This window comes from Aotus nancymaae, unplaced genomic scaffold, assembly GCF_030222135.1.
Source record: "Aotus nancymaae isolate 86718 unplaced genomic scaffold, 86718_ANA_hifiasm-v0.15.2.pri h1tg000014l, whole genome shotgun sequence".
Classification (NCBI taxonomy): Eukaryota; Metazoa; Chordata; class Mammalia; order Primates; family Aotidae; genus Aotus; species Aotus nancymaae.
Genome location: NW_026988425.1, coordinates 36,399,350 through 36,406,551, shown reverse-complemented (window position 1 = coordinate 36,406,551; position 7,202 = coordinate 36,399,350). Strand labels below are relative to the sequence as shown.

At 43.2% G+C, this 7,202-nt stretch overlaps 1 pseudogene; it reads right to left on the bottom strand.

The window, feature by feature from the left end:
* Positions 1-695: 695 nt before the first annotated feature.
* Positions 696-1,576, bottom strand: LOC105722494 (L-lactate dehydrogenase A chain-like; annotated as a pseudogene).
* Positions 1,577-7,202: the final 5,626 nt, after the last annotated feature.

Sequence of the window (7,202 nt, the reverse complement as noted above, 5' to 3'; positions counted from 1 at the left end):
TCGCTTGAACCCCAGAGACAGAGGTTGCGGTGAGCAGAGATCGCACCATTGCACTCCAGCCTGGGCAACAAGAGTGAAACTACATCTCAAAATAATAGTAATAATAATAATAAAGCTTTCATATTCAGAACAGTCAACTGGATAGCATGTTATGACAGATTCTTGAGTTCCATCTGTAGTGTTATACTGATCCTGGCAGTGGATCAGAGCTGGAGTAGCAATTATCCACTGTATTAGTATATTTTGCGCTTGGTGTTTGTTCAACACATTATTTTTTTTTTTTAATTTTTTTGTTTTTTGAAGACAAGGGCTTAGCCTGGAGGGCAGTGGCATGATCTTGGCTCACTGCAGCCTCAACCTTCTGGGCTCAACACAGTCCTCCCACCTCAGCCTCTTAAATAGCTGTGACTACAGGCATACACCACTGCATCCTGCTAATTTTTTCCCCCCATTTTTTGTAGTGAAAAGGTCTTGCTCTGTTGCCCAGGCTGATCTCAAAATTCCTGGCTCAAGTGATTCCCCTGCCTCAGTATCCCAAAGTGCTGGGATTACAGGCATGAGCCACCATGCCCGTCCATTATTTCTTTATGGTGACTATTAAACATATATAGGCAACGTATAATGGGTATAATGTAGTCTTCCTCAGGAGTCAGAGTCACCTTCACAACGTCTGAGATTCCATTCTGTCCCAAAATTCAAGGAACACTAAGGAAGACATCCTTTATTCCATAGAGACCCTTAATCATGGTGGAAATTGGGTGCACCTGCCTAAGATTCTTCATTATAGTCTCTGCCAAATCTGCCACAGAGAGTCCAATGGCCCAGGATGTGTAGCCTTTGAGTTTGATCACCTCGTAAGCACTCTCAACCACCTGCTTGTGAACCTCTTTCCACTGTTCCTTATCTGTATCAGTCCCTAAATCTGGGTGCAGAGTCTTCAGGGAGACACCAGCAACATTCACTCCACTCCATACAGACACACTGAAATCTCCATGTTCTCCAAGGACCCACCCATGACAGCTTAATGGGTGAACTCCTAGCCTTTCCCCCATCAGGTAATGGAATCGGGCTGAATCCAGATTGCAACCACTTCCAATAACACGGTTTTTGGGAAAGCCACTTATCTTCCAAGCCACATAGGTCAAGATACCCACTGGATTTGAAACAATAAGCAACTTGCAGTTCGGGCTGTATTTTACATTAGGAATGATGAATTTAAAGATGTTCACATTATGCTGGACCAAATTAAGACGGCTTTCTCCCTCTTGCTGACGTGCCCCAGCTGTAATAATGACCAGCTTGGAGTTTGCAGTTACATTATAGTCTGCCAGAGACAATCTTTGGTGTTCTAAGGAAAAGGCTGCCATGTTGGAGATCCATCATCTCTCCCTTCAATTTGTCTTCAATGACATCAACAAAAGCGAGTTCATCTGCCAAGTCCATTAAGATACTGATGGCACAAGCCATACCAACAGCACCAACCCCAACAACTGTAATCTTATTCTGGGGGGTCTGTTCTTCCTTTAGAAGATTATGAATCAGCTGATCCTTGAGAGTTGCCATTTTGGACTTGGAACCAAAATGAACCAGGAATGCACGTCAGGCAGGCGTCGGGGGTGCACAGCAGTGGGATCCGGACTCGGCAGCAGCTGCTCCAGCTGGGTAGAACGTAGTCTATGGAACAGTGCATTAATTGTGGGCAGTGAAGAATCACCGAAGTTGTCACATTTATATTTTAAGTAGATCATTGTGGTATGGCCAAAAAGGAAAGAGAAAACTATTTTGAGTAACTGTTCATGGTATGAGTGAATAGACTGTGATATGTACATATGTATTCAGTGTTTCTTTAGATATACCTGACTTATTCATTGAACACCATCCACTAATCTCAAAAGTATTCCTCAGGATAGTCTCCACTACTGTGCTTTTTCCTCCTATTCATGAAAAGGAAAAATTGTAACCATACTACATAGTTGTATCAAGGAAATGAAGAATTAGAACATTAAATTGAAAGGTTTTGAAAGGGTTCGTAATTTCTTTTCATTTTCTATCAGTGTCTTCTTTTAAATCTCTTAATAATAAAACTTCTAACATTTTAAGTCCTCCAGTAAATCATTGAAACTCTTTTAAGCTTCATTTTCATCATATATAAATGAGATTAAAACCAAATAATAAAACTTTTAAAAATCAATCAAGGGCTGGGCACAGTGGCTCATGCCTGTAATCCCAGCACTTTGAGATGCCGAGGCAGATGGATCACCTGAGGTCAGGAGTTTGAGACCAGCCTGACCAATATGGTGAAACCCCATCTCTACTAAAAATACAAAGAAGTTAGCCAGGCTTGGTGGTGGGCGCCTGGTAATCCCAGCTACTCGGGAAGCTGAGGCAAGAGAATGATTTGAACCTGGGAGGCAGAGTTTGCAGTGAGCCAAGATCAAGCCACTGCACTCCAGTCTGGGCCACAGAGTGAGACTCCATCTTGGGGGAAAAAAAGAGAAATCAAGGTCAGGCATGGTGTCTCACGCCTGTAATGCCGATACAGATTGGGAGGCAGAGATGGGCGAATCACCTAAGGCCTGAGACCAGCCTGGCCAACATGGCAAAACCCCGTATCTACTAAAAATTAAAAAATTAGCTGGGCATGATGGTATGTGCCTGTAATCCCAGCTACTTGGGAGGCTGAGGCATGAGAATCATTAGAACCTTGGAGGTGGAGGTTGCAGTGAGCCGAGATCCCACACCACTGCACTCCAGCCTGGGTGACAGAGCAAGACTCGGTCTCAAAAACAAAACAACAATCAATTTACCATGTGGGATCTGGGATCCCCATATATATTTTCAACCCACATTTGAAACGACCTCCTATAGCACCTCTGTCAAAACAAACAAACTTGAACTCATCCCTGTCTGTCCTTTGCCCACTCTTGTTCTTCCTAGTTTTCTATCTCACTCTTTATTATTGTCTCAAATCGAAATATGGACATCATTAAATTCTCCCTCTCCCTCCAAAACCAGTTTTTCAGCAAGTCTACTTCTTAATATCTTCCATATCTGCCCCATTGTCTTGTTACTTTAGGCTTTCAGGGTTGATTCAAGTTACCCTGTTTCACTTGGATGTTTACAACGGTATCTAAGTGGTCTCCCTGCCTCTACTTTGAACCCTCCTTCTCTGTTTCCACACCAAGGACAGTGTGATCTTTTTAAAATCTAAATTTAGCCCCTGAGATGCTGCTTGAGCTTGAGGCATGCAGGGCTGGAGACACTGCAGAATCTTCCACCCATAGCAGTGTGAGGTGGTGAGCAAAGAATGAAAAACAAAGAATAAAAAAGTCGAGGCAGAGCCTGAAGAATGTGTAGCAGAAAAAGTACTGGATCAGTGTGTGGTGAGTGGGAAGGTAGAGCATTTCCTGACGTGAAAGGGTTTTATAGATGCTGACAATACTTGGGAACCTGAAGAAATTTAGCTTGTCCAGAGTTACTTGAAGCATTTCTTAATTCTCAAAAAGCTGGTAAAGAAAATGTTGGTACAAGAATATCTGACAATCTGATGACCTAAAATCGAAAATGGAAAGAGATGCTGCAGGCAAACCAAGAGAGCTTGATCCTGAATAAATAATTGGCTCTGCAGACAGCAGTGGAGAGTTGATGTTACTCATGAAATGGAAAATTCAGATGAAGCCTACTTAGTGCTAGCAAAAGAGGAAAATATGAAGTGTATGTGAAACCTGGGTCTTGCTTTTTGCTTTACTAATGTGAAGAAGTAACTTCATTCTAGTGAATATCAACTTCAATATGTTCATTTTGAAAGTAGTTTGGGTTCATGACCAGCCTCAGCAACATGGTGAAACCCCACATCTACTAAAAATACAAAAATTAGCCAGGCATGGTGGCACATGCCTGTTATCCCAGCTATTTGGGAGGCTGAGGCAAGAGAATAGCTTGAATCTGGGAGGCGGAGGTTGCAGTGAGTCAAGATCATGCCACTGCACTCCAGCCTGGGTGAGAGAGTGAGGCCCTGACTCAAACAAAAATAAAAGTAGTTTGGGAAAAGTCATTGGGATTTTTGTTTGCATCAATAAATCAATAGCACTGGTTAGTTAGAATAAATAACAGCTTTCTGTGGTTGCTTCCTTTATCAGAAAAGAACATTTGATACGATGATATGTTATTTCTTCAGCATTAAATAACAGCTTTTCTAAATGTTGGGGAAAATTTCCAAACTCATTTTACTCAATCAGAACTTGCGTTATCTACTTAAGGAACATTGTGGTTTTGTGTGTGTGTGTATACCTAAGATGCATATATAAACATTTTTCTTTTGTTGTTTTTAACCGTTCACCAAAACAAACAAATTGTGAGTAAGCCCATGTTTCTGAGATGCCATTATTCAGAGCAGCCTAAGAAATAAATCACTTCATGTTAAATCGAAATTTTTCCTGAAGTTATGACATAAAATAGATTAATTGCATAATTTAAATTGGATATTTAATTTATTTATTGAGATGGAGTCTCTGTCACCCAGGCTGGAGTGCAGTGGTACGATTCTGGCTCACTGTAACCTCCACCTCCTGAGTTCAAGCAATTCTCCTGCCTCAGCTTCCTGAGTAGCTGGGACTACAGGCGTGCACCACCACACCAGGCTAATTTTTGTATTTTTAATAGAGGTGGGATTTCACCATGTTGGCCAGGCTGGTCTGAAACTGTTGACTTCAAGTGATCTTCCCAACTCAGCCTCCCAAAGTGTTGGGATTACCGTGCTCAGCCTAAATTGGATATTTTAAAAGCACCTGATACAGTTTGGCTGTGTTCCCACCCAAATCTCATCTTGAATTCCCATGTATTGTGGGAGGGACCTGGTGGAAGGTAATTGAATCATGGGAGCAAGTCTTTCCTGTGCTGTTCTTGTGATAGTAAATAAATCTCATGAGATCCAATGGTTTTATAAAGAGGAGTTCCCCTGCACAAACTCTTTTTTGCCTGCTGCCATCCATATAAGATGTGACTTGCTCCTCCTTGCCTTCCATCATGATTGTGAGGCCTCACCAGACATGTGGAACTGTGAATCCATTAAACGCTTTTTCCTGTATAAATTATCCAGTCTGGGATATATCTTTATCAGCAGCATGAAAATGGACTATTATAGTAAATTCGTACCACTAGAGTGGGGCATTGCTTAAAAGATACCCCAAAATGTGGAAACAACTTTGGAACTGGGTAACAGGCAGAGTTTGGAACAGTTTGGAGGGCTCAGAAGAATAAAGGAAAATGTGGGAAAGTTAAGAGCTTGCCAGAGACTTGTTGAATGGCTTTGCCCAAAATGCTGTTAACAATATGGACAATAAGGTCCAGGCTGATGTAGTCTCAGATGGAAATGAGGAACTTGTTGGGAAGTGGAACAAAGATAACTCTTGTTATATTTTAGCAAGGAGACTGGTGGCATTTTGCCCCTGCCCTAGAAATTTGTGGGACTTTGAACTTGAGAGAGATGATTTAGGGTATCTGGTGGAAGTAATTTTTAAGAAACAAAGCATTCAAGAGGTGGCTGGGTGCTGTTAAAGGCATTTAGTTTTGTAAGGGAAGCAGAATGAAAACGTTTGTAAAATTTGCAGTCTGACAATGTGATTGAAAAGAAAATCCCATGTCCTGAGGAGAAATTCAAGCTGGCTGCAGAAATTTGGATAAGTAACAAGGAGATTAATGTCAATCTACAAGACAATGGGAAAAAATGTCTCCAGGGCACGTCAAAGGTCTTCACAGCAGCCCCTGACATCACAGACCCAGAGGCCTAGGAGGAAAAAGTGGTTTCATGAAACGGGCCCTGGGTCCCCATGCTATGTGAAGTCTAGGGACTTGGTGCCCTGCATCCCAGCTGCTCCATCCATGACTAAAAGAGGACAAAGTACAGCTCGGGCCGTGGCTTCAAAGAGTGCAAGCCCAAAGCCTTGGCAGCTTCCATGTGGTGTTGAGCCTGCAGGTGCATAGAAGTCAAGAACTGAGGATTGGGAATCTCTGCCTAGATTTCAGACATTGTATGGAAATGCCTGTGATGCCCAGGCAGAATTTAGCTTCAGGGCAGGGCCCTCATAGATAACCTCTTCTAGGATGGTGTGGAAGGGAAATGTGGGGCTGGAGCCCCCACACAGAGTCCGTATTGGAACCCTGCCTAGTGGAGCTGTAAGAAGAGGGCCACTGTCCTCCAGACCAAAATGGTAGATCCACTGACAGCTTGCACCGTGCACCTGGTAAAGCCATAGACAATGCCAGCCTGTGAAGGCAGCCAGGATGGAGGCTGTACCTGCAGAGCCAGAGGTGGAGCTGTCCAAGACCATGGGAACCCACCTCTTGCATCAGCATGACCTGGATTTGAGACATGAAGTCAAAGGAGATCATTTTGGAGCTTTAAGATTTGACTGCCCTGCCGGATTTTGGACTGGCATGGGGCCTGTAGCCCCTTTGTTTTGGCCAATTTATCCCATTTGGAATGGCTGTATTTACCCAATGCCTGTACCCCCACTGTCTCTAGGAAGTAATTAATTCGCTTTTGGGTTTGTTTGTTTGTTTTGGGACAGTGTCTTGCTCTGTCACCCAGTCTAGAGTGCAGTGGTGCAATCTTGGCTCAGTACAACCTCCGCCTCCCGGGGTTCAAGTGATTTTTCTGCCTCAGCCTCTCAAGTAGCTGGGACTACAGGCACCCACCACCATGCCCAGCTAATTTTGTAGTTTTAGTAGAGACAGGGTTTCACCATATTGGCTAGGCTGGTCTCAAACTCCTGACCTTGTGATCCACCTGTGTCAGCCTCCCAAAGTACTGGGATTACAGCTGTGAACCATTGTGCCTAGCTACTTGCTTTTGATTTTACAGGCTCATAGGCAGAAGGGACTTAGCTTGTCTCAGATAAGACTTTGGACTATGGACTTTTGGGTTAATGTTGAAATGAGTTAGGACTTTGGGGGACTGTTGGGAAGGCATGATTGGTTTTGAAATGTGAGGACATAAGATTTGGGAGGAGCCAGGTGTGGAATGATATGGTTTGACTGTGTCCCCACCAAATCTTATCTTGAATAACTATGTGTTGTGGGAGGGACCCAAGTGGGAGGTAATTGAATCATAGGGGCAAGTCTTTCATGTGCTGTTCTTGTGATAGTAAATAAGTCTCAAGAGATCTAATGGTTTTATGAAGAGGGGTTTCCCTGCACAAGCT